At 44.2% G+C, this 27,017-nt stretch overlaps 2 pseudogenes across 1 annotated transcript; both read right to left on the bottom strand.

Moving 5' to 3' along the window:
- The window catches only part of LOC148006609 (uncharacterized), a 2,902,548-nt pseudogene that overhangs the window by 2,607,866 nt on the left and 267,665 nt on the right, over window positions 1-27,017 (bottom strand).
- Window positions 8,449-26,943, bottom strand: Nid2-ps3 (nidogen 2, pseudogene 3; annotated as a pseudogene). Its single transcript, XR_015672927.1, has 4 exons — window positions 26,671-26,943; window positions 25,634-25,940; window positions 14,545-14,776; window positions 8,449-9,300 (listed from the first exon to the last, which is right to left on the bottom strand). The product of XR_015672927.1 is annotated as a nidogen 2, pseudogene 3, transcript variant X2 (transcript).

Below are 27,017 nucleotides of genomic sequence, written 5' to 3'. Positions count from 1 at the left end.
CACTTTCCCAGTGACCCACTTCCTCCAACATGGCCACACATACTCCAACAAGGCCCCACCTCCTAATAATGCCACTCCTTATACGACAAGGATTTAAGCATATGAGCCTATGGTGGTCATTCCTATTCAAATCACCACAGCAGATAAGTCTTCAGACAGGGAGTTCATAGCTAAAAGTATATAAAAATTAAAATTTCCAGATATCTTCACCAACCCACACGGCAAACTACTCATTCATTCTAGACCCAGGAAGAGTAGATAGAGCTGGTAGAAGAGGCAACCAACACAAAGGAGTAACTCGGTGATACCCTTTCTAGACTGACAATTATGGCCCTTTCCTGACCTTCTTTGACAAATCTAAAAATATTCTCTGCTATGAATGTACCCTTTCACAAGCAAGAAAAAACAGATCTTTCTCTAGGAAAACACAAGCATGCACCCCAAAGGACCTCAGGGCCAACCCTAATCCTGAATTCCTGCATGAAGACCCTGAGAGATGAAGTGAAGCCTGGGATACTTCTTCAGACTCCAACATGTTGGAAGCGCCAAAGCTGTGATTTCTGCCAGGGAGAGTTGCTTACATGGGATAGAACCAGCCTGGAAGAGATACATTTTACAAGCAGAAAGATGGAGGGATGGTGCCATATAAGCCTCTGATATCAGATATTAAGCTAGAGCCCTGGATCTCAACCTTCCTAATGCTGTTACCCTTCAATACAATTCCTTGTGCTGTGGTGAACCCCAACCATAAAATTATCTTTGTTGCTACTTCATAACTGTAATTTTGCTACTGTCATGAATCATAATGTAAATATATGTTTACAGATGGACTTAGGGAGCCACTGTAAATGGGCCATGACCCACAGGTGGGAAGTCTGACCTAGGGGACTTGATGTTTACATGCTGCCTTATCAGTCTTGCTTGGTCCAGCGTTTTCTGACTATGCCCCCATTCCTCCTTTTAGGAAATAGTAATATATATCTTTTCCATTGTATGTTGAAATTAATTCACTTTTCAAATTCACAGGGTTTTATCGAGACTGTGGGAGACCATGGGGACTTCTGAAGTAGGATTAAATATACTTTGTATTATAACAATGGCCTTTGGAGCCTGGGAGGGAAATGTGGTGGTTTGAATGAGAATATCTCCCAAAGGCTCAAATGTCTGAACCCTGGTGGTGACTTTACAGGCTATACCTTGCTAGGGGCTAGCTCTGAGGCTAGTATATATTGACTAGCCCCAATTCCTGTTCACTCTCTCTGCTTCATATTTGGGGTTTAACATGTGATCTCTCAGTGCCCTGCCATGATGGTCTCATAGAAGCCCAACCAAAATAAACTCTTCCATAAACTGACTTGGTCATGGTATTTCATTATAGCAACAGAAAAGCAAATAAGTCAGGCTATAAGTAGTTGAAGATTAAAACATTTTTTTCTTAATCTTAAAAAGTTCATGATAAAATTGGGCACAAAACCAGTAAAAAGCACTCAACATCTCTAACCATTAATATAGATAGCAATTCCCCTAAATATTGCTGTGTCCCATCTTCCTGCTTAACAGAACAAACAGGTTCCTCCAGCTTCTGGAACAAGGCAGCCAGGTGCTCATCCTACAACCAAGAAAAGACATTCCAATAAACAGCAGGTACAGCTCCCTGCCACAAAAATAACTTTAAAATACCAATACACTTACAAATACAATTTCATGTATTTTACACTGTTTTGATTAGTTTGCTTCTTTTTCTCCATCTTTATTAACTTGGGTATTTCTTATTTACATTTCAATTGTTATTCCCTTTCCCAGTTTCCAGGACAAAATCCCCCTAACCCCTCCCCCTCACTTCTTTATGGGTGTTCCCCTGCCCATCCTTCCCCCATTATGACCTTCCCCCCAACAATCACATTCACTGGGGATTCAGCCTTGTCAGGACCAAGGGCTTCCCCTTCCACTGGTGCTACCTATGCAGTTGGAGCACAGGGTCAGTCCATGTACACTCTTTGGGTACTGGCTTAGTCCCTGGAAGCTCTGGTTGGTTGGCATTGTTGTTCATATGGGATCTCAAGCCCCTTCAAGCTTTTTAAGTCTTTTCTAAGATTCCTTCAATGGGGATTCCATTCTCAGTTCAGTGGTTTGCTGCTGGCATTCGCCTATGCATTTGCTGTATTCTGGGTTTGTCTCTCAGCAGAGATCTACATTCGGTTCCTGTCAGCTTGCACTTCTTTGCTTCATCCATCTTATCTAGTTTGGTGGCTGTATATGTATGGGCCACATGTGGGGCAGGCTCTGAATGGGTGTTCCTTCTGCCTCTGTTCTAAATTTTGCCTCCCTATTCCCTCCCAAGGGTATTCTTATTCCCCTTTTAAGAAGGAATGATGCATTCGTATTTTGGTCATCCTTCTTGGGTTTCTTGTGTTCTGTGCATCTAGGGTCATTCAAGCATTTGGGCTAATGTCCACTTATCAATGAGTGTATACCATGTGTGTTTTTCTGTGATTGGCTTACCTCACTCAGGTTCATATTTTCCAGTTCCATCCATTTGCCTATGAATTTCATAAAGTCATTGTTTTTGATAGCTGAGTAATATTCCATTGTGTAGATGTACCACTTTTATTGTATCCATTCCTCTGTTGAAGGGCATCTGGGTTCTTTCCAGCTTCTCGCTATTATAAATAAGGCTGCTTTAAACAGAGTGGAGCAAGTGTCTTTGTTATATGTTAGGGTATCTTTTGGGTATCTGCCCAAGAGAGGTAGAGCTGGGTCCACAGGTAGTTCAATGTCTAATTTTATGAGGAACCTCCAGACTGATTTCCAGAATGGTTGTACCAGTCTGCAATCCCACCGACAATGGAGGAGTGTTCCTCTTTCTCCACATTCTCGCCAGCATCTGCTGTCACCTGAGTTTTTGATCTTAGCCAGTCACTGGTGTGAGGTGGAATCTCAGGGTTGTTTTGATTTCATTTCCCTTATGACTAAAGATGTTGAACGTTTCTTTAGGTGTTTCTCACTCATTCGGCATTCCTCAGTTGTGAATTCTTTGTTTAGGTCTGAGCCCTATTTTTTAATATGGTTATTTGTCTCCCTGCAGTCTAATTTCATGAGTTCTTTGTATATTTTGGATATAAGCCCTCTATTGGTTGTAGGATTAGTAAAGATCTTTTCCCAATCTGTTGGTTGCCATTTTGTCCTTACAACTGTGTTCTTTGCCTTATAGAAGCTTTGCAGATTTATGAGATCCCATTTGTTGATTCTTGATCTTAGAGCATAAGCTATTGGTGTTTTGTTCAGGAAATTTTCTCCAGTGCCTATGTGTTCGAGGTTTTTCCGCACTTCTTCTTCTATAAGTTGGAGTGGATCTGGTTTGATGTGGCGGTCCTTGATCCACTTGGACTTAAGCTTTGTACAGGTTGATAAGAATGGACAGATCTGCATTCTTCTACATGCTTACCTCCATTTGAACCAGCACCATTTTCTGAAAATGCTATCCTTTTTGCTTGGCTCCTTTGTCAAAACTTAAGTGACCATAGCTGTGTGGGTTCATTTCTGGGTCTTCAATTCTATTCCACTGGTCTATCTGTCTGTCTCTACACCAATACCATACAGTTTTTATCACTATTGCTCTGTAACACTGCTTGAGTTCAGGGATATTGATTTCCCCGGAAGTCTTTTTATTGTTGAGGATAGTTTTAGCTACCCTGGGCTTTTTTGTTATTCCGGACGAATTTGCAAGTTGTTCTGTCTAACTCTATGAAGAATTGGCTTGGAGTTTTGATGGGGATTGCATTGAATCTGAAGCAGTCATTACAAGTCTCCCAACCAAAAAGAGCCCATGTCCAGATTGGTTCAGTGCAGAATTCTATCAGACCTTCATAGAAGACCTCATACCAATACTATCCAAACTATTCCATGAAATTGAAATAGGTGGAGCACTACCGAATTCCTTCTATGAAGCCACAATTACTCTTATTCCTAAACCATACAAAGACCCAACAAAGAAAGAGAACTTCAGACCAATTTCCCTTATGAATATCAACAGAAAATACTCAATAAAATTCTTGCAAACCGAATCCAGGAGCATATCAAAACAATCACCCATCATCATCAAGTAGGCTTCATCCCAGGGATGCAGGGATGGTTTAACACACGGAAATCCATCGACGTAATCCACTATATAAACAAACTGAAAGATAAAAACCACATGATCATTTCAGTAGAGGCTGAGAAAGACTTTGACAAAATACAACACCCCTTCGTGGTAAAGTTCCTGGAAAGAACAGGAATTCAAGGCCCATACCTAAAGATAGTAAAAGCCATATACAGCAAACCAGTAGCTAGTATTAAACTAAACGGAGAGCAACTTGAAGCAATCCCACTAAAATCGGGGACTAGACAAGGCTGCCTACTCTCTCCCTACATATTCAATATAGTTCTTGAGAGTTCAATATAGTTCCAGAGCAATCAGACAACAAAAGGAGATCAAAGGGATACAGATTGGAAAGGAAGAAGTCAAAATATCACGATTTGCAGACGATATGATTGTATACTTAAGTGATCCCAAAAGTTCCACCAGAGAACTGCAAAAGCCACTTAGGCCTGGTCTACAAATTGAATTTCACAAGGTGAAAGCAACGTGTTCCCTTGATTCAGCACAGTTTCTGTGTCCACCTCCTCCACAAAATATGACCAGAGTCTCTAGAAGTGTAGGAACAGACACCAAAAGCACGCAGGATGCTGTTAAGAGGTACAAGTCGCCCCCACCCTAATTTCCCTTTGTCTCTCTACTAACCCTCCGAGTTCCTGATGAAAGTGGCCAGAGAGTCTCCTGGGAAGCTCTCCAGATGCTTTTGCTGCAGGTGTCCTCAAGGTCAATTTTCAAAATGACTGCTTTTTCCAAGGTTTTTCCCAAGGTACACTACTGGGGACAGCTGTTATCACTAATACATGGCTAGGATTTTAACATCCTAGTGTTTTCATACCAGCCCTAAGAAGGTCCCATCCCTCATCTTCAATTCAGAGTTGGTTCAGTTCCAGAAAATCTTAGACCCTACCCCTAGGCCCAGAGCAGCCAGGTCTCCCTATTCCTACCCTGACGCCATACCTCAGGCAGCCAGGTAGAGACAAAGTCGCTCATGCACAGAGCGACCCCCAGGCACCAGGGTGGGGTGCCCCGGTGCCCCAGCCCTCACTCACCTTACCTGTCTGGACCAGGATGGCCAAGGAGAAAACGAGGTAAAGGAGGAGAGCAGTGAGCCTAGCCACCATGGCTGGGAGCAAGTGCAGGGCCCCAGAGGAGGACAGCTATCCAAGGAGGGCCTGAGAGGTGGTTGGGGAGGAGGGGCCGGAGAGGAGGAGCCTATCACAGCTGCAGGACCCCACCAACAGCTAGAACCACTTGAACAGCTTGGCAGCAGTCTGGGGGTGGGACATGCGGGAGAGGGCAGAGGCGGGGCTAACAGACACCCTTGGGTCGCCTGATCCGGATTGGGTGGTGTGTCTACTTGTTGCCCACAGAACCCTCCCCATCCTGCGTCGCTATGGGAATGTCAGAAGCGGCCTGCGAGTATCAGAAGCCAGGGGGTGAGAAACAGCAGTGGAGATGGTGCTCAGAAATGGCCACCTGTGAGACCACCACACCCTGGCCCAGAGCTTGCGACCTTGGGCCGCACCTTCCTCCTCTACTTCAGTTCTCCCAGCTGCAAGGACCCCAGCACCTCAGCAGCGCTTGCTACTCCAGGTTGAAAGCTGCAACAAAATCCCTGCCCCAGACTAAAAGAACTGGTCTGTTTGTGTAGTTGCCTGGAACCAGGTAGAAGCTGAGGATCAGGGCAGGCAACAGGGAGGGTGAGCTCAGTCCAGAGTAAAAGCTGTAGGGAACAGTTCCCGAGGCTTGAGTTAGGGATGGCCTTAGTGAAGGGAAAGTTCACAGCTGCTCAATCTACTGAGACTAACAAGTGCGCTGCAGTCTTTCCCCATGAATCTCTCTCTCTGCAAATGGAGTCCTACTCCCTGGCGGTGAGAATGCAGATACTCTCTGCTCTGACAACCAAAAACCTACTGCAGCCTGGAATTGAAAGCTCCCAATATGAGCAGGGCTGCAGCCAGCTCTCAGGACAAAGAAACACTGCTCAGGGTGGCAGCATGGAACCTGTCTATACCATTATGCTGCATAAGCTGCCCTGGGGCCACTTCAGAGCACCTCTCCTATTCCTATTCCTATGGGGCGGATACAACACATATACATATGCATAGGCAGGCAGGCAGGCAGGCATGCACAGACACACACACAAACACACACACACACACACACACACACACACACACACTAATGAAAACAATACTAAAAAGAAGAGAAATTTTCTGAGCCTTTAACAAAATCCTAATTCCCTGACTCAGGAAACCAAATCCTATATGCTTAAAGGGGAAGTTAAAACTTACTGAGAAGGGTGCTCTCTATTCAGAAAATAAGGTTCAAACAGCATCTGTCTTCAAACTACACAACAGAGCTGCGGGGGAACTCAAGTCCATCCACGACCAGAAGCTGCGCATTTCGTACCTTGAGCTGGTACTAGAAGGTCTCAGCCCCATGTCAACAGCTGCCCAGAGTAAGCCCACAGCTGCTGGATAAACCTCTGGGACAGCAGTGTTTCCTCTGAACATAAATAATAACAATTACATGTTTCTATGCTTCACACAGCTCACCAAACATTCTTTCTTAAGGGCTAGGCTTTCCCACACATGAACTTGTACACATGAACACACATAAATATTTTTTTAAATAAAATTTAAAAGTATTTTTCTCCTCTAAGACTTAAAAGCTTCCAGTTGGAAAATCTCCCCCTGAATGTCTTTTTCATAAACATTCTAGCATTTAGATGTCAGCACTGACTACATTTGGCAGCTGATTAAACACCACAGATCATGTCCCTCTGGGTTATGCTGTTACCCTCAGTTCCCAGTGACTGGTTCCATTTCAGGCCTTTCTGAGCTCTTAAACAGCCACGCACAACCTTTGACACTGTGACACATTATCATCTACAAAGTTCACGCTTCAAGAACCATGACCGATTGCAAAAGAAAACTCTCTGAAGGTTTTAGAACAGTTTACAGTTTTGTGCTGGGCCATAGCCCGCTCCTCAGGTTTCAGACAACTGTACATACACCCACTTTCCAACAACTGTGTGCTCTTCCTGGGCCAGGAAAATACAACCCCCAACAAAAGGCCACTCAAAAACACATCTGTAACACAAAATCCCTTTGAGGAAACTTTTGATTCGTACCTTTAAATCTCTTTAGATAGAAAGAACTCACACTGAATATTTTAGGAGATTGTTAGAAGAATTTGAAAGTTCTAACGTTTAAAAGAAATCCATGCCTTTGGCTTTAACAAAAACAAATACTCATCAAACTTCATCAAGCAGAAAAGGAGACAGGAGGCAAAAGCTTTTTAATGACACTTTCTGTTTTCAGTTTCTCTGTTTTCCAGCCCAGCTGTTCACTCCCCAACCCCCATCCTCCAGTTTGCTATGTTTTAAATCCTCTAAAGATTAGTAATGATGCTCTTAACTGTCTTCTGAGGAACAGACTAATGCAGGCACTCAAAACATAACATATACTAACAACAAATCCTGGCAATACGTTTGTAAATGAAAATCAGAGACCTGAGGGTGAAATAAGTTGCCTTAGCATGGCCAAGATTCAAACTTGACAACAACGGTCCTACCCTAACTATTACTCTATACTCTGTTAAACACAAAGTGTTTTCTTCCCTCCTGAACTATATCTCTAAACAACTCCTGAACCTGCAGAAAATGTCCCAGCAGAACCAGAAGGTCCTCTTTGCTAGGCTAATGTTTTGGTCAATAAACGGACAGAAAAACTGTGAAGTTGAAATGCTGTGGAGAGAGGTGTGACTTCTGAAATGTCCTCCTGGCAGAGATCATTGAGCAGGGAGAGCGGGAGATAGGTGTGGGGGAGGATGAATCTAGGACCAGTTTCCCAGTCCATCAGGGTGGATGAAAAGTTGTTCCCTCTGGGCATTCCCCTGCCTTCTTCCTGCTACCTTTAGTGCTAGTGAGTCACAGAACCAGGTTAAGGTGGTTCAGGGGAGGTGAAGGCCACAGCTATGGGGACAAGAACCAGAACTAATAGCAGACACAGGTGTCTATACCATGTTCTCTCCCTAAGGCTCTTCAGCATGTTTCCCTAAGCCTGCACAGCTAACTACCACAGACAAAGCTAAATGGCTGTACCCTCCATCCTGCAATGCCTATGAAGCCTCGACATGGCTCACCTTCTCTGAACTTGCAAACTGAAATTTTTATTACACTTGGGAGGAGAGCTGGCTGTATAATTCAGGCTGGCCTAGAATTCTCTATATGGCCCAGGCTACTCTTGAACCTACACAATCTTTCTGTCTCAGCCTGCCCTTGCCTGCCCTAGCCTGCCCCAGCCTGTTCCAGCCTGCCCGGTACAGGGATGGGCCCAGGTGAATGACCATATCTAGTTTGTCAACTCTGCTATATTTTCTTTAAACAAAACCTCAAATGCCCAGTTTTTCAATGCACTTGCCTTGAGCTTTAGAACTCACGTGGTCATGCAGTCCTACCACATACCTCCCTCCACTCAGGGGTGGCATGTACCAGAATCGGGGTAATTAGGAAGGATTTCTCCTTCCAAAGGAGCGACAGGAACATCTGGCTGTGAAAGCACTGGCCATGCCTCTGGATAGAACCTGGTGTTTCTGTTCCCAAGGTCTTTCCTGCCTGGAGTTAGGAAAGCTGCATCTGCCTGTGGAGGAGCTGGGGTTCTGGTGCCCATTGGATCCAAAAGCAATGCTGGGTCCTTGAAATCCAGGACCTCTACCTGTCCCACAGGTGGCCCCTGTTTGATTTGACGGACCGGAGAAGCCGATTCTGTTTCCCGGTAGGATGCCCAGTTACCAGGTGCTGGGTGTGGCAAAGGAGAAGCGTGATCAGAATCTGGAGACGTGGTGCCAACATCCACAAAGCTCGAATTAGCCTTTGATTTGAAAGACACATCAATACATCGATTCTGCTGTGGTCTTCTAGGGCCTTCCCCGGTTCAATTGGTGGGTATTCTACATCCTCTCCATTCTCCTTGTGATAATTGCAACTGTCCTCAGTACAGATCTCCAGGGCTGCAGCTGGGTTGAAGGAGTGCTCCAGCGCTGAGGAGCAGGCAGTGGAATGGTCACCTCTGACCGTAGCTGGCCTGACATTGTCCAGGGCCAGCCTGCTGCTGATGTGAAAAGCCCACGCCCCAAGAATCCCCAGGTTGCTTAGTCTAAGAACAGAGGAAAGAGTGGATTGTAACCAGTCCATTCATCCTCCTTCAGAATTCATATTGAAATCAAAAGACTTTAACGATCAAAGTCAAACTTTCCATGCTATGCCAAACAGAAGCAAAGCTTCTAAGTAACTGAGATAAATACCGTACAGGAACTTTGTTATAAGCTGCCTTTTGTCTGGCATTGTGTATGGAACACTAAGCCATCAGGTTATATGTCTGCTCCAGAAGCCCAAATCAAATATTCTGTCAAAAACCTGGCTGTCTTGAGAGCAAACATGGAATGCAAGAATATTTTATGCTTTCTTGACGTGAATGAAAACTTAAATCAGACTCAAGCTTACTTAAGCTTAAAATTCCTAAAACACTTAAATAGTACTGATTTCTACAAGCCGAGCCTACACCAGTGCTTATCAGTCTTCACTGTGCTCTGCAAGATAGGGGTGGTAGCTGTGCTAGTTCTTAGTGAGGAAAAAGTTGGTTTTGAGAGGTTAGCTAATCTTCAGATCATACAGCCAAAAGTTGGCAAAGCCCCGGCAAGAATTTCATGCTAACACGAAACTTTGTCTTCCAAACATCTCTGTGTACTCTGATTCACATGGACTAATATATTAATGACAGGGGATGATAGATCTATCAGTACTTTTTAATGACCAAGTCTAAAACAATTTTTGAGGAAAAGTTCAACACAGGTAAGATACAAATGTATTAATCAAAATGAGGCTCAGTATTTGGGAACAGATCTTCATTTTCTCTGTAGAGTAGACCATGAAACCCTGTTAGTTCCCAAGAATCTCTTTTCTTAGAGGAGTCTCACCAGATAGTCCCAGCTATCCTGAAACTTAAGATCTTCTGCTGGGATGTGGCACTACTCTTGCCAGCTCAGTCACCTACTATCTCAGTGTCAATGGTACACTTGCTGTGAAGAGGACAGCCATGTGTAACATGACTCCTAACCCTAAGAGAAAGCTCGGGTTAGGAAGGCTCTGGAAGGATGAAGGAATGCCCATTCAGAGCCTGCCCCACATGTGGCCCATATATATACACCCACCAAACTAGATAAGATGGATGAAACAAAGAAGTGCAGGCTGACAGGAACTAGATGTAGATCTCTCCTGAGAGACACAGCCAGAATATGGCAAATGCATAGGTGAAGGCCAGCAGCAAACCACTGAACCGAGAATGGGACCTCCATTGAAGGAATCAGAGAAAGGACTGAAAGAGCTTGGAGGGGCTTGAAACCCCATATGAACAACAATACCAACCAAACAGAGCTTCAGGTGACTAAGTCACTACTCAAAGACTGGCCCTGGGCTCCAACCGCATAGGTAACAATGAATAGCCTAGTAAGGGCACCAGTGGAAGGGGAAGCCCTTCATCCTGCCAAGACTGAACCTCCAGTGATCGTGATTGTTGTGGGGAGGGCGGTAATGGGGGGAGGATGGGGAGGGGAACACACATATAGAGTGGGAGGGGAAAGGTGTTAGGGGGATGTTGGCCTAGAAACCAGGAAAGGGAATAACAATTGAAATGTAAATAAAAAATACCCAATTTAATAAAGATGGAGAAAAAAAATGACTCTGGAAAACGGGACCTAGCCAATGATATCAATCCTGTGTTTGCACGAAATACCAAAGCTCAAATTATTCCAGACTATGTAATTTCCTCAAAAGTCAACAATCAAGAATAAGAGGGAATGGCTAAAACGAGTTATTAACATTCACTGAATCATATAACGAGATCTTTGTTCACTGGGGCAAGTATTCATCATTCTAGTCTAGGTTTCTACTGCAATAATGAAGAGAGTTGAGGTTTTCTTCAGTTCTCTATCTCTCTTTCATTTTGTGCACTGTCCACTAGCCACTACCTGTACCCAAGTGTATTCATGATACTCTGCTGTACAGGCTGGATTCTGCTACCCTGATGCAGACCTGAGAAGAGATTGCCTCAATCACACAGGCCTGAAGGCAAGTCTGGGGGAGGGGCGTCTTCTTGGTTAATGATTGGTGGGAGGAAGAGCAGTTCACTATGGGTGATACCACCCTAGGGTACCATCTCTGGTTGTGTAAGAAATCAGGCTGAGTAAGACAGAGGAACCAAGCCAATAATAATGTTCCTCCATGGCTTCTGCTCCAGTTCCTGCCTCTTTCTAGGTTCCTGTCTTGCTTTAGTTCCTGCCTTGGCTCCCCTAATGCACTGTGTGACCCAGGACAGTAAACCAAATAAACCCTCTCCTCCCCAATCAGGTCAGTGTTCGTCCCTTCTGTGATTTGTTATATTCAGTTGCTAAGGTTTCTTTTCATTTTTTGAGACACACTCTCATGTAGCTGATGATAACCTTGAGCTTCTATTCCTCCTGCCTGCACCTCCCAAACACTGGGATACCAGGTGTGATACTAAACCCTGTTTGTGTGGCACCAAGGTCAAAACTCTGGTCTTTGTGTCCTCAAGGCAATGTTCTTCCAGCAGAGCTTCAACTCTTGCCCTCAGTTGGTGCATATAGAAATTAGGGTTGCAAATAAAACACACCACAGAAGACAAAACTCCAGGCTGAAAAAATGACTTAGCAGGGAAAGCCACTTACCTACAAGAGCTTAGAGCTATAACCAGAATCCACGTGGTGGGGGAGAGCACAAACTCTGACAAACTGGATTCCGACCCAGACACCTCCCCACCAGCTGCCTCCAATCCCCAACTCCCACACAGTAATGTAATTTTAAAAACTGAAACCAATCAGTAAGAAGAGACCCTGGAGCCCCAGCCCATCCCACAGCAGGGTATTGCAGCTGGGAAACCTCTTGAGTTTGGAAGTGGACAGCTTCAAAGCTTCAAAGAATAAGAAAATACAAAACATGCAAGAGTGGAGCAAAATAAATGCCTTCTAATGAGACATAAATCAATATCCTGGCTTTTGCCACATCGCCTGGTGGGAATCTAAACAGTTAATTTACCCTCCACACTGAGGTCGTTTATGAATGCTCACAGATTGAATTTGTCTTCTAGAAAGAAAAACTGTATCACAAAACAGAACAGACATGCTGGCCTGCCTGTGACTAATCCCTTCCCAGGAACTACTCTCTTCCCTACCTGAATATGCATACGTTTCAGAAGAGGCCTGCAAACATGAATAATGTATGACCTCTGTTGGAGGAAGAGATTCCAGGACTAGGAAAATGTTCTTCTCCTTGGAGGGGCACAGCAAAGCATCCAGAGGGAGCTAGGACCATGATCCTGAGCTACTTTAGTTTACAAATGTTGTCCTCTGGGCATGTGTGATGCAATGTTTCAACCCTTAAGACAATGATACTGACAGGAAAAGAAGCCTAAGAGACAGTGTTAAGTATGGAAACACTGAATGGGAGGCAAAGCCCACGCTGAAAGGGGAGGTAGCAGAGTTGTCACTCAGAGTAGTGGTAGGATAATTCTGACTTGCATTTTATGTTATTCCATTGTCTGTAGTTTGTCTCATTTTATTAAGGGTGAGGCACACCAAATCTGTCAATCACTCTGGTCATGTCTCACGCTGCTCCTTTCTGGCGCACGCCTGTGTCTTAAAAATTGTAGTATTTCAAGCACTCAGCCCTCCTTCCAAGGGGCTCTAGGTACAACCTGGGCAGAAAGAGTCTTTAAGCTAGAAGGTAAGAGGTTAGAGGAGAAAGGATAGAGGCCAACTGCTAAGTCTGTTCTAGAGTCTACACTACAGAGCAGGTGAGATGGAAACCAAGACTCAGTACGGATCACAGAACAGGAGGGGACACTTGTATGTAGAGCCCTTGGAAATAGGGCTGAGTGCTTGAAATAATATGATTTTTAAAGGCAGAGCACCTGGACACCAACAGCATCTGGGAAGGACCAAGAATCACAGAGTATTAGAATGAGAATTGGTACCTGCATAGCCATAAGAAGCCGTGCGTGTGCATGTGTGTGCCTGTGTGTCTGTGCCTGTGTGTGTGTGTGTGCAAAAAGCATGTGAGGAGAAAGTTGTGTTTCCCTACTAGAGCCATAAAGGCCTTCATACACCTGCTCACACACACATGCATGCACATGCACGCACGTGCAAGCGCGCTTGCACACACACACACAAACACACACACACCACACACAAGACACTATCATCCATTCACTCTGGTTCTTCATTGCCTCCTTTGATGCTTTCCAGAAATATCAAAATTGCAGGAGAGGGGCAGAGTGAGTGTAACCGGAGTGACTGATAAAATGAACCAAAATACAAACAACCAGGTAACGTGAAATCCAAGTAAGAAACACCCTATCTACTCTGCATAAGAGATCACCCCTGTATCCATACTTCAGAGATGTATTGACTATGGCTCGGCCATTTACTTCTGACATAAGCACCTTTCATAATTTCGGTAAGACTATTGGTAAAACTGGGAAGATAGTTATACTTACCACCTATAAGTTGAGAAAGTTTTAATTAAGATAATATCTGCAAGGGTTTTATCACAATGCTCTGCAGATAAAGTGATCGGCAAATTTTTCCTCTTTCACTCTATCTGCCCATGATCTAGTTTGACTGAGAAGCAACTATGGGAAGCCACAACATAACTACTGTGGGCTAAGCTAGTATTGCAAAATACAAAGACAAAAGAGCCCACCTGAAGTCAATAGTCTCTTAGGAGCGCCAACTGGACAGACACCTGCGGAATAACCTATTGCAGCACTAGCAGAATAACCCACTGGGGAGACTAAGAAATGGATTTGTCTCTGGCAACGCTGTGGGTAAACCAGTCAGCATGATTTCTGGTGATGGTGCCAAAAGAAACCTGAGACGAATAAAAGCCTCATCTACCTCCGCCCCATTATACTACTCATAATTTAATCATTAACAATACCTGTTTGAAAGACTGAATCATGATGCCTCCTCTCCAGAAATCATTAACCTGAAAAGCGCCCACTGAGGCAGTTAGTTATGACTGGATATTTTTATGTAGCCCCAAGAACAATGTTTTTCACAGCAAGCCCCAGTAGTTCTGCAAAAACATATAATCACTGCTGGTTCTGGTTTCTATGCCTGACAGATAGTGCAGGAAAAAGAAAGAATCTTTTAAATATTGGACAGCCTGAAGCTCCAGAGGTCCAGCTTAGCTCTTGGTTTTCAACCAGCGCCTTTCTTAGAAGCCACCAGAGGTTATTATCAAATGGTTTCTGGCCACTAGAGATAGTGTCCCTCCTAAATGTCCTTCCAGTGCATAGCACAGTCACACACTCCACATTACTCACTGGTAGAGATTCTTCACCGACTGCTCACTGTTAGTCAGGCTGAAATACAGGGCTTTTCTCTTCACATCATCTGCTTCCCCTTGGCAGAATCCCACCTTAGCAGGAAGCTGCGGCTGGACACTGTAGGATTCTTTGGGGTGAGTTCCAAAAACTGAAGACCATTGGGAGGATAGAGAAAGAGGGCATAGGAATCACATTCATCGGATGCCAGAACGGCCTGGAAAGTGTTCAGCTGTGGACAAAAAGGAATTGCAGACACCCATAAACAAAGAAATAAACAAAAGAAGAAAATCAGAACACAGGTAAGGTGTTCCAACAAGGGGGCGGAGACCAGATCCTTTTTAGGATTTCCCCATGTTCGTTTTGAACATAATCGCCTTTAGAATTCCGTCTTCAAATTACAAATATAATTTTGTAAACCATGTGTTTTTTTTAATCTTTTCTACCAATGTAGATCAATAGTTACATAATGCATAAATGAAACACTGGTTTAAAATCTTTAGGATTGCAGGGAAGAGGATGAAGAAGCACTAACTAACACCAAGGATATTTGAAAAAGCCATATGAAGGGCCAGAGAGACGGACAGTTAAGGGCACAAGCTGCTCTTCCAGAGGTCCTGGGTTCAATTCCCAGCACCTACTCGCCCATGGTAACTCACCCCTGCTTGTAACTTCAGTTGCAGGACTTCTGACTGCCTCACACAGACATACAAGTAGGTAAAACGTCCATGAACATTAAAATACAAAAGCCATATGAAAAGCTACTTGCCAACTTACAATGAATGTTACAAGGTGGGTAATTCTCCTTCCATTGGCTACAAGTTCTCAAAAAGTCCAGAGCTAGATGTAGGACACCTTGCTCTCAAGTTGTTGGTCGAGGATGTCACAGAGATGATACCAGAGTTGTCAATTCTCATTGCTCAGGGCTACCCATCAGAATGTGATGGTAAGATCCTATAGCTGATGACACCACACAAGTAGGTCAAAGAACTTGAAGACATCACACAGACCTGCCTGCACAGTACTTAGCAGGAAGCTTCCACCCCTGCTAGATGATGCATTATGATGCTAGAAGATGCTATGCAGACTATTCTCACTCCACTGTGACTACTCAGGGCTACATAACAAAAGCCCTGGCAAGATGTACTCCTGGGTGCTCCATAAATGGCAGGAATGCATTGAGGATCACCAATCATTTTCTGGGTGGATTCAAGGTCTGCACTACAAGAGGAAACTTTTGCCTGGCATTGTAAATCTGGTCAGGAAACCATGGCAGAGAGGCTCATAAGCCGTGGGAGTGAACCATAACTACTATTTTCTTAAATGGATATATAGTATCAAACTATACCAGTTACAAGCTCAAAGATTAACACAGCTCTCGGTGGTCATTGGGGGAGCATCTTTATACAGTGGATGGTAGTTAATACACATTCGTAACTAGTCCGAGTATTGAGAATGAACTCTCTGTGGAGAGCTCAGCCACAGAAGCTCCCACCGTATCAAGTTACCTCAAGGCTCAGGGAATATTGGAAAGAAAAGAGCCAAAGAGTTGGAAAGAGTTTAAGAGCCAAAGGTCGGAAGGAGTTGGATCAAAACAATGACATGTTCTCATGATATGGTCGTTGAACTTACAAACTCAGTGCAGTTGGTGTCCAGCAGAAGAGCAAACCAGTCAACATTCCCGCACGGATGTGGTAGGGCACTGAAGCCCCTGCCTGCAGCTGAGAAGATTCTGTCACTTGAGAACTGCTAGGGGAGGGTTTTCTTTAGGGGTATGGTCCCTAGTGAGTGGCCCCTCACTCATGAGTAGGCTTCTCTGTATTCAAGGGATTATTCAAGTGGATATACTGAAATATACTGTATCAATGTATGAAATTCTCAACAAATAACATTATAACAGTGTATTTAAAAGTGGTAAGGTTGTAAACTTCTCCAGTCCAAACTCTTTGAGAGTTCTGGACAAGGACCAAAATTGACTTGCTCATTCCTATACCCTCAGTTTTTATTTTGTGTCTGAACGGCTTTCACATCCATATATCATATTAGCATCCATGCATACACCCACCCATGCATCCAGCAAGCCATGTATCCATCTATCCATCCATGCATCCAACATCCATACATCCATCCATCTTTGCATCCATCCAGCATGCATTCAGCAAGCCATGCATCCATCCATCCATCTATGCATCCATCCATCTATGCATGCATCCATCCATCCATCTATGCATCCATCCAGCATGCATCTATCCATCCATCTATGCATCCATGCAGCATGCATCCAGCCAGTCAGCAATGCATCCATCCATCCATCCATGAATCCAACATCCGTGCATCCAGCAAGACATGCATCCATCCATCTATGAATCCACCCATTGCCTACTGCAGGCAACACTCAGTAAGGAAGCAGCTGATCAAAAGGCATCCTTACTGATTTCACAGCCAAACTCCCTTTCCTTTTCAATCTCTTTACAACCCGAGTTATCTTGTCACATTGCAGATGAAGAAAGAGACCCAAGGGCTTGCTTAAGGTCAGGCAATGATTAATGGTGGAAGCCAGCCAGACCCAACAGCTCATCCCCTGCAATAGACAGTCATCTGAACTCTACCAAACAAGCCATTCCAGGACACCTGCTCTGACCCAATCTCCCTTCCCAGGCTCAGCTCCACTAAGCCCTCTACACAGTGTTTAAGGGTCCCCACTCCTACTAAGTGCTTTGATGCTGTGTCCATATTTCCCTGCCCCAAGAAAATCCTTACCAGCAAGCACTGCCTCCTGTGATTCCCTGCGGAACCCCTTCCATCCTTCAGCACCCACTATGTTGGTTTTCCAGTATGTATTTGGCTCCTGTTGGTTGTCTGGTTTGGCTTTGGCCTCCACTCACTAACCCATCTGAATATTAATTCATCGGGGTTGGCTACCCACTAAACCACATTATGTTTGATGCTGCAGTCAGGACAGAGCCAAAAAACTATGCCCCAAGAGCCTGAATTATAGGAGAGAGAAACAGCCTGGACTGGAATTTTAGGAGAGTGACTGGGGACAGGCATGGTGGCAGAGGCCACAGAAAAAGGAGAGTGTCCAGGACATCAGAGTGGGGTAGGGTAGCATCACAGTGGCAGCCAATGAATGAAGATAAACACTGTGGGAGCCAAAGCAGACGTAGATGAGAGTTGGAGTCTGAATTAACACCAGGGTGACTGTGCAATTACTCCCTGATATTTCATTTACTGAGTTTCAAAGGGACCTTTTCTGCCATTACCACCATCTTCCACCAAAGGATTAGTTAAGGGATGCTCCACTGTCTTAGACTCTGTAGTTGGCTTCTCTCACTAGATCAAATATGCTTTACAATTTAATAGGGAGCTGGGGAGACATTTCTCTTACGAATACTCGCTTTATAAAGAAGGTTGTTGACAAGAAGAAAAAGAAATCACTTATTGGTATCATTACCTCTTCATTTTGCTAAACAAGAAAAACTGACACAGCAAGAACCTCAAAACTGAATACAAGGAACGAATGTGTCCTTGTGTTTTTTTCTGCCTTGTTCTAGAACATCTCAAATGTTACTTTTACCTTTCTGACACGTAATGCTAAAGTACAGCTTTGAGGTTTGGGTAATAAGACAAAGAAATGCAGATATTAATATGGTTTCAAGAAAAAAAACTCTGTAGCTCCTCTGTATTATCTAAATGGAAGAGTCTGCTTACCTTCCTTGTTTTTCAAAAAAAAGTTCATGAATTCAGTCCCCACATTCTACATTTGTTGCAGCTGTAGTCCTCAAGTATGTCATCTGCGGGGCTTGACCCTCCCCAGAAAGGTCAAAACCTCTAAGTTTCCAACTCAGGAACATGAAGAACATGCGTCATCCATCATCAGTCAGGGTAGGGCCAGAGGCTGCCAAAGCTTTATTTCAGTCACAACAAAGTTCAAGTAGGAGATAAAAAGCCGAACTAATAATCTCATCCTTAAATAACCAACTGTGGAAGCTCCTGGTATGGTGGCGACAATCAACTTCACAAGATAAGGGAGAACCAAGGCTCTAAATATAGAGAAATTCTATATGATAAGGGATGTCAGGATAGCTAAAGCTATCCTCAACAATAAAAGGACTTCAGGGGGAATCACTATCCCTGAACTCAAGCAGTATTACAGAGCAATAGTGATAAAAACTGCATGGTATTGGTACAGGGACAGACAGATAGACCAATGGAATAGAATTGAAGACCCAGAAATGAACCCACACACCTATGGTCACTTGATTTTTGACAAAGGAGCCAAAACCATCCAATGGAAAAAAGATAGCATTTTCAGCAAATGGTGCTGGTTCAACTGGAGGGCAACATGTAGAAGAATGCAGATCGATCCATGCTTATCACCCTGTACAAAGCTTAAGTCCAAGTGGATCAAGGACCTCCACATCAAACCAGACACACTCAAACTAATAGAAGAAAAACTAGGGAAACATCTGGAACACATGGGCACTGGAAAAAATTTCCTGAACAAAACACCAATGGCTTATGCTCTAAGATCAAGAATCGACAAATGGGATCTCATAAAACTGCAAAGCTTCTGTAAGGCAAAGGACACTGTGGTTAGGACAAAACGGCAACCAACAGATTGGGAAAAGATCTTTACCAATCCTACAACAGATAGAGGCCTTATATCCAAAATATACAAAGAACTCAAGAAGTTAGACCGCAGGGAAACAAATAACCCTATTAAAAAATGGGGTTCAGAGCTAAACAAATAATTCACAGCTGAGGAATGCCGAATGGCTGAGAAACACCTAAAGAAATGTTCAACATCTTTAGTCATAAGGGAAATGCAAATCAAAACAACCCTGAGATTTCACCTCACACCAGTGAGAATGGCTAAGATCAAAAACTCAGGTGACAGCAGATGCTGGCGAGGATGTGGAGAAAGAGGAACACTCCTCCATTGTTGGTGGGATTGCAGACTGGTAAAACCATTCTGGAAATCAGTCTGGAGGTTCCTCAGAAAATTGGACATTGAACTGCCTGAGGATCCAGCTATACCTCTCTTGGGCATATACCCAAAAGATGCCTCAACATATAAAAGAGACACGTGCTCCACTATGTTCATCGCAGCCTTATTTATAATAGCCAGAAAATGGAAAGAACCCAGATGCCCTTCAACAGAGGAATGGATACAGAAAATGTGGTACATCTACACAATGGAATATTACTCAGCTATCAAAAACAACGAGTTTATGAAATTCGTAGACAAATGGTTGGAACTGGAAAATATCATCCTGAGTGAGCTAACCCAATCACAGAAAGACATACATTGTATGCACTCATTGATAAGTGGCTATTAGCCCAAATGCTTGAATTACCCTAGATCCCTAGAACAAACGAAACTCAAGACGGATGATCAAAATGTGAATGCTTCACTCCTTCTTTAAATGAGGAAAAAGAATACCCTTGGCAGGGAAGGGAGAGGCAAAGATTAAAACAGAGACTTAAGGAACACCCATTTAGATCCTGCCCCACATGTGGCCCATACATATACAGCCACCCAATTAGACAAGATGGATGAAGCAAAGAAGTGCAGACCGACAGGAGCCGGATGTAGATCGCTCCTGAGAGACGCAGCCAGAATACAGCAAATACAGAGGCGAATGCCAGCAGCAAACCACTAAATTGAGAATAGGTCCCCTCTTGAAGGAATCAGAGAAAGAACTGGAAGAGCTTGAAGGGGCTCGAGACCCCAAAAGTACAACAATGTCAAGCAACCAGAGCTTCCAGGGACTAAGCCACTACCTAAAGACTATACATGGACTGACCCTGGACTCTGACCACATAGGTAGCAATGAATATCCTAGTAAGAGCACCAGTGGAAGGGGAAGCCCTGGGTCCTGCTAAGACTGAACCCCCAGTGAACTAGTCTATGGGGGGAGGGCGGCAATGGGGGGAGGGTTGGGAGGGGAACACCCATAAGGAAGGGGAGGGGGGAGGGGGAAACCAGGAAAGGGAATAACACTCGAAATGTATATAAGAAATACTCAATTAAAAAAAAAAAAGGGATGTCTGCATGTGGAGATCAGAAGGCAGTGGGGAGGAGGTCTGGGGAGAATTGAGGAGGCTGTGATGGGAGATCCTGACTTTTAACCTGGAGATCTGCACATGTAGTGCCTTATTTGCTCTATGTCTTTTCTGTGTCACCTTTTGGCGAAGCACTCACTTCAGATGGCGAGTTTTTAATTTCCTCATCCCCACTAAAAGAGGCAAATAACAGGGGAGAAAACAACAAAAACTTCCTTTTAATATAGTCATATTAAAGGAGGGAATGAAGAGAACAGAAATATTTCACACTGTAAAGATATTATTCCTCTGATATCATTTCCAGTGACTAATATTAATATTACTATAACAGATGTAAGAAAACTATGTAGAGATCACAGAATCTTCCAGGCAAAGGAGATTGGTATGTGCCAAAATCTACCTCAAAAATAAAATAAAATCTATCAAAGCAAGAGTTCAATCCCAGGGTCTTCAAAGTATTCAGAAGAGCCTTCCACAGGAGTAATTGAAAACACATCTTGTGCTCAAAACCTCATCGAATGGAACAAGTCCTGAAGCCCATTCAGCCTATGGCAATATATGAAGAACAATATGGATGTTTGGAAAAGTTAAAAAACAAGAAAGCTACAGAATTTTCCCCACCAAATTCCCCTACAAAAAGATAAGAAAAGCAAAGGGGGAAAAACCCAAAACAGTAATTTGGAAAACCCTCCATTTAAAAAGTACTTATAAAGAGGTCCAGAGAAGTCTCGAAAGGTAAATAAATCCCTTGCCTTGAAATCCGAGTTCAGTTTCAGGAACCCATGTAAAAGGAGAGAACTGGTAATGGGAGGATCTCCTCCCAATCTCTGCATGTGCACCCTGCTACGTGCACACATAAATCATACAAAAACACATACCATATATGTCCTACACACATACCATACACACACCCCACATAAATATCATGCACACACAAGTGGCCTCAATGCAGTATTCACATACCATACAAACACCACATACTCACACACAACATGCACACACCATATGCATATAAACACACCATACAGACACACACAAGCACACACATCATGCACATACACACATCATACACACATACCATACACAGACACACACATCACACACAAACACATACAAACACACACATGATGCGCAAATACAGACATACATACACATCATGAACATGCAGACACACAATTTCATATACAGCATAAACATAGATTATTTACATACACACACACCATACATAGACATACATATTCACATGTAGCATGTAAACATATACGTACACATACATGCACACACAGAGAGAGAATAAAATGAAATAAAGCAACCAAGTCCTTACATAAAGGAGTTCTAGCACAAGATAGTTACATGGCAGGAACAACACATGGCCTTGGTTAATTCTCATGACAACCCTAAAAAGTCAGCACTACCATGTCAATCTACAGCTTAGAAAATGAAGACCGAGGGCTTGTATCTTCCAAGACCACTGCTGCAAGTGTTTTCTGCCTTGTTCCTGACTTCACAAGTACCTGGAAGGTGTAATGAAAGAATTACTGTGCCTATGGGTGTTGCTCATTCATGAAGGACTTACTTAGCTAACCTTCATGAGGACTTGTCTTCAAGTCCCAGAACTGCAAAATTGAAGGAAGAGCTGGGAATATGGTTCAGTGTGAGGAGTGGCTATTCAAGCATAAGCACCTGAGTTTGATCCCTAGAATGAATACACACTGAACAAAAACAGTCATGGTGTCTGTCAGTCCCAGATGTGTAGTCCCATAAGAAGGAAGGCAACTCCGAGAGCCTCTCACCCAGCAATCAATCCTGGCTTAGCTGCTGAGTACTGGGTCAGGGGGAGGTGTGCCTGGAAATGATTTGAAAGGGAGCTGGATAGAGTGCTCAGCAGGTTAAAGGCACTTACCTCAGAAGCCTGATGACCAGAGCTCAATTCCTAGACCCCATCAAGGGGGATTAGCAGAGAGCTGACTCTGAAGTTGTGCTGTGACTACCGCAGTGTCAAAGCATGCACACGTAGGCAGAACAAATAAATAATTTTTGAAAGGTGGATAGTGCCTAAGGAATGACCCTCAAAGTTCTTCTCTAGTCTGCACACACATGCATCTCCACACAATTGTGAGCCATGCATGAATGTCTGTGTGTGCCTGCACATGCTCACACATGCGCAGGCACACACAGAGACACAGGTACCGCATGCATGGACACCAAAAGGAAACTGTCAAAGACTGTTTCTAATGAAATGTTGCTACTGAAATGAGAATCCTAAGTAGTAAACTCATCTCTCTGGGGCTGTAACCTTCATGTCAAATAAACACTAAAACACTTGGGACCCACCGCAGCCTCAAGACCCCGGAGCCTCAGTGCAAATGCTTCTTGCTCTAATTTTTGTTTGTTTGTTTGTTTGTTTTTCTGTTGCAAGTGGCTAGCTAATTCAGCTGAATTTTCCTTGGGAGCAGCAGAACAGTAATTTCATCGTGAGGTTATCATCAGAAGCATCCTTCACAGCAACTTCACTCCAGTTCACACTTCCTCTGAATATGGCTCCAAGAACTGTCCCAGCACCAAAGCCACAATGAACACTAAAACACTAACCTTATTTATTAGATGTCTTCAGAAAAAGCACAGCGATTTTTACTGTAACTACTCATATGATTCGTGTACAGAAAATGGATCTTGCATGAAAAGTGTAAGAAAGGGGAAAAGTATGTCTTCTAAGGTGACTTTGCCTCACTTAAGGCAGATTTGGAAATTATTTTCTCTTCTGTGATATAAATAGTTATTACAGTACTTATCCTGTGGGACTGTGTCGAGAAGACAGTATAAAACACTCCTGCAAGAAGGTAAGGAGAGGGGGGCAGAGGGATGGCTCCCTGGTTGAGATCATTGGCTCTTCTTCCAGAGGACCCATGTTCATTTCCCAGCACTCACATGACAGCTCACAACTGCAGGTACTCGGGTCCAGGGTATTCCATGGGCACTGCATGCAACCGTGTGTAGGCATATGACCCATGTGCATAAACACAATTTTAAAAATTTAAAGAGAAGTCTGATGGTGTGAACAAACAGACTATTTAACAGTTGTCTAAGTAGTTTGCCCTTCGACCCTTACTAACTAAGGTCACCAGAAAGACTGTGGCTCAGCTAGTAGAGTGCCTGGTCAGCCTGCACTCTCGGTTCAGTTCCCATCAAATGGGTAGGGTGTGATGCTGCACACCCACTATCTCAGCACAGGTCAGTCAGGTCAAAAGGATCAGAGATTCAAGATCATCCTCCATTATGAGGTTAGAGGCCAACCTGAGATGCATGGGGGGTGGGAGGGATCAAAAGCAAAACAAAAGGAACAACATAAACGTCAGACTCCCCACTTCAAATTGTTCAAGGCTGCCTACTTCCAGGAACCAATTGCAGTCCTCAGAGGGGACAATGTCTCTACCCTTGAGTGCTCCTGCATCAGATCCCAGAACCCTGCTCTTCTGAAAGACACTGTGCCTGCCATGCCCCTAGTACATTAAACTCCAGCACACAGGCTGATACATGCTCTGCCTTCTATCCTGGAGAAATTGCTTGCTCCGGAAAAAAAAAAAAAAAAAAAAAAAAAAAAAAAAAAAAAAGAAAAAAGAAACTGAAACTTAAAACAATTTCTCCATCTCTGCTGGTGCAGGTTTTAGGAAAACATGTCTCTTCCTTTAAGTTCACAGAACAAACACAGGAACAACGGGCAAGCTCTTAGGGAAGACATCACTTCTGTAGCTCAGAGGCACTAGGGGAGTTAAAGCAAACACAGATTTGCTCCAGGTCTATGGCATTTTACACCCAGGTGGAATTTCACAAGAGGACTCTGTCTCTACCTACAGGAGGAATGAGGCCATTTACCCTCACCCACCCATACCCGCTTCACATGTTGCCAAGACCAAAGCCAGAGCAGAGTTGGTGTTTTCTCCAGGGAGACTGCAAAGCAGGCTCCTGCAGACAGAAGTATGTAAACTGTTACAAAGGCAATGTGGAGAAAGCTACAAGGAACTTACTAAGAAGTTCATGGCATGCTTGCTCACTCTCCTGTGATGTCAGCTAAGGCTGTGTAGTGTTTTGACACTTTAAAAAGTGTTGGCTTTGAAGAGGTGGCTTAGCACCTAGTAGTCCTTTCAGCATGCTAGCTCAAATCTCTGTATCCATTGTCAGTCAAGCAGTTCACAACTGCCTGTATGTAACAACCCCAGCTTCAGGGGGCCCAAGCCCTCTTCTGGCCCTACCAACAAGCAGACACAGAGAAAGACAAACACACACACACACACACACACACACACACACACACACACACACACGAATAAAATAAAAACCTTATAACGCGTTTTATACTATTGATTATAGTAAAAACGTCACGGGAGCAACATTAATGACCACAAGGAAGGGTGAGATTTTATACGGTTGTAATAAATGTTACAGAAATACACTGACCAGAGCATACTAAACAGCAGAACTAGCAAGTGAAACAATAATATGGGCTCTGTGGACCCACTGTTGTCAACGGCAACAATAGTAAAGAAATAACTAGAAATGTACACACGAACCTAAGGGTTATTTTTGGTTTCTCCAGACAGGGTTTCTCTGTATTTTGTCCTGGAACTCACTTTGTAGACCAGGCTCGCCTAGAACTCACAGAGATCTGTTTGCCTCTCTGATTCTGCAGGGATTGTAGGTGAGTGACACCACACCCAACTCATACAAAAAAAAAAAAAAAAGTTGTTCCTTTATAAATTTCCCAAATTTTTAACTTTTTGATGAATATATCATTAGAAATATTTGTGTACTTATAGGTGATTCCAGAAAAAAGAAAAAAAAAACCTGTAAAGTGCCTTAAGTTCCCTCAGAGTCTTTGGTATCTGCACCTTAGTCCCTCATTTTACTAAGCGATTTTCATAGTGTTGAGGAGCAGAATCAAGGGAATGCCTCTTAGCCAATGTCTTAGTTTCCTGTTCAAGCCCAACCCTTCTGTTTATTCAGCAGGGTACCCCTCGCTTACCTCTCCAGACCATGCAGCCCCAAGCTTGTCCTCCTCCTAGGCGCCCACTTGCTCCCAGGTGGCCAGGAAGAAGTGGGTAGTGGGGAAGCTGGACCCGGTCAGCGGGAAGCCTGTGCACAGGTAGCAAGCAGCCAGACTCAGCACAGCCCAGGAGGTGTCCTCCATACAGGATCCAGCCACTGCTGTGACTAGAGTGGATGTCAGCCAGGAATGGGGCAATGGCTGGGAAGTCAGTAGGTAAATCATCAATGACATATTAAGTCTCCCTGGGTAAGTCCTGGGTGGAGATGATGCCATTGGTGCCCACCTACAATAAGACCACAGGGCGGTGAAACAGTTCAGCAGGTAAGGGCACTCTGCTGTCAAACCTGATGACTTGAGTTTTAGGACCCGACAGACGGTGGGATAAAAAAAAAAACAAAAACAAAAACAAAAACAAAAAAAAAAACTGGTTGTTCTCTGCTCTGCATGAGGTGGCACGTGAATCCCGCCCCACATAAATATTTTTAAAGGGCAAAACCGTGGTCGCTCAAAGTGGTGGTGGGCAACCACCAGTCGAATGCACCTAAGGTCTGAGTTCTACTCGGGTCAAGAAGACTCCCTCCTCTTTGCAGGTTGAGACACATTCAGGGTAACAAACTCAACTTTGGCGACAGTGCTCAAGTGCACTGCGACCCACAGGTGCGGCCACTCTTGAACCTGCTCATCTTTCTCCACCACTGCACACCTTGGGCGTCGTGTCCTTAATTAGATTGCTATGCCTGCGTGCACAGCCTCCCACCGCCCCTAAACACAAACCGCACTAGCAGCCTCAACTTCATCTTCCTGCCTGGGAAGTTGAAGTAGAGGGGGACGGTTCCAACTCTCCCTTGAAATGATCCTTATTCCTCCACAGTAGGGATCAAGAAGCTGCAGCGCCACCGCTAAGCCCGGTCCCCAGCGGCGATGACAGTTAAACGTTGAGGTTAGTTGCTCCACACCCTGGGAAGAAACTACAACCCCACACCAAGCCACGCACCTCTGGGAGCTGAACTTACATAGAGGTTGCTGAACTGGACACCGTAGAAGCATAGAGGTACTGCTAGCTTCACAGCCGGGGAGCTTTCAAAGTCGCCCTCCTGTGGCAGCAGATCTCCCCACAAGTCCCCGTAAGGAAAGAGCTCCACAGGACGCAGAGCCCCGGCTCGTGACAGCAGCACGAGCACCAGGAGCAGCGATAGGCGGTGATGGCGCCTGGCTGTGGGGTCCCAAGACATGCTCATTCCTCCCTGGCTCTGCCCTCCACACCTCGAGTCTCTGCAGGCCACTGTGCCTGCAGATGCCCACTCGGACCTTTGGTCCGCAATGCGGACCCCAAAACCGCGCTGATTGGCTACAGCTCTCA

Source organism: Rattus norvegicus, chromosome 2 (genome assembly GCF_021556685.1).
Source record: "Rattus norvegicus strain SHRSP/BbbUtx chromosome 2, alternate assembly SHRSP_T2T, whole genome shotgun sequence".
NCBI lineage: Eukaryota > Metazoa > Chordata > Mammalia > Rodentia > Muridae > Rattus > Rattus norvegicus.
The sequence above is the reverse complement of the archived record's forward strand: the minus strand, read 5'-3'. Positions and strand labels throughout refer to the sequence as shown.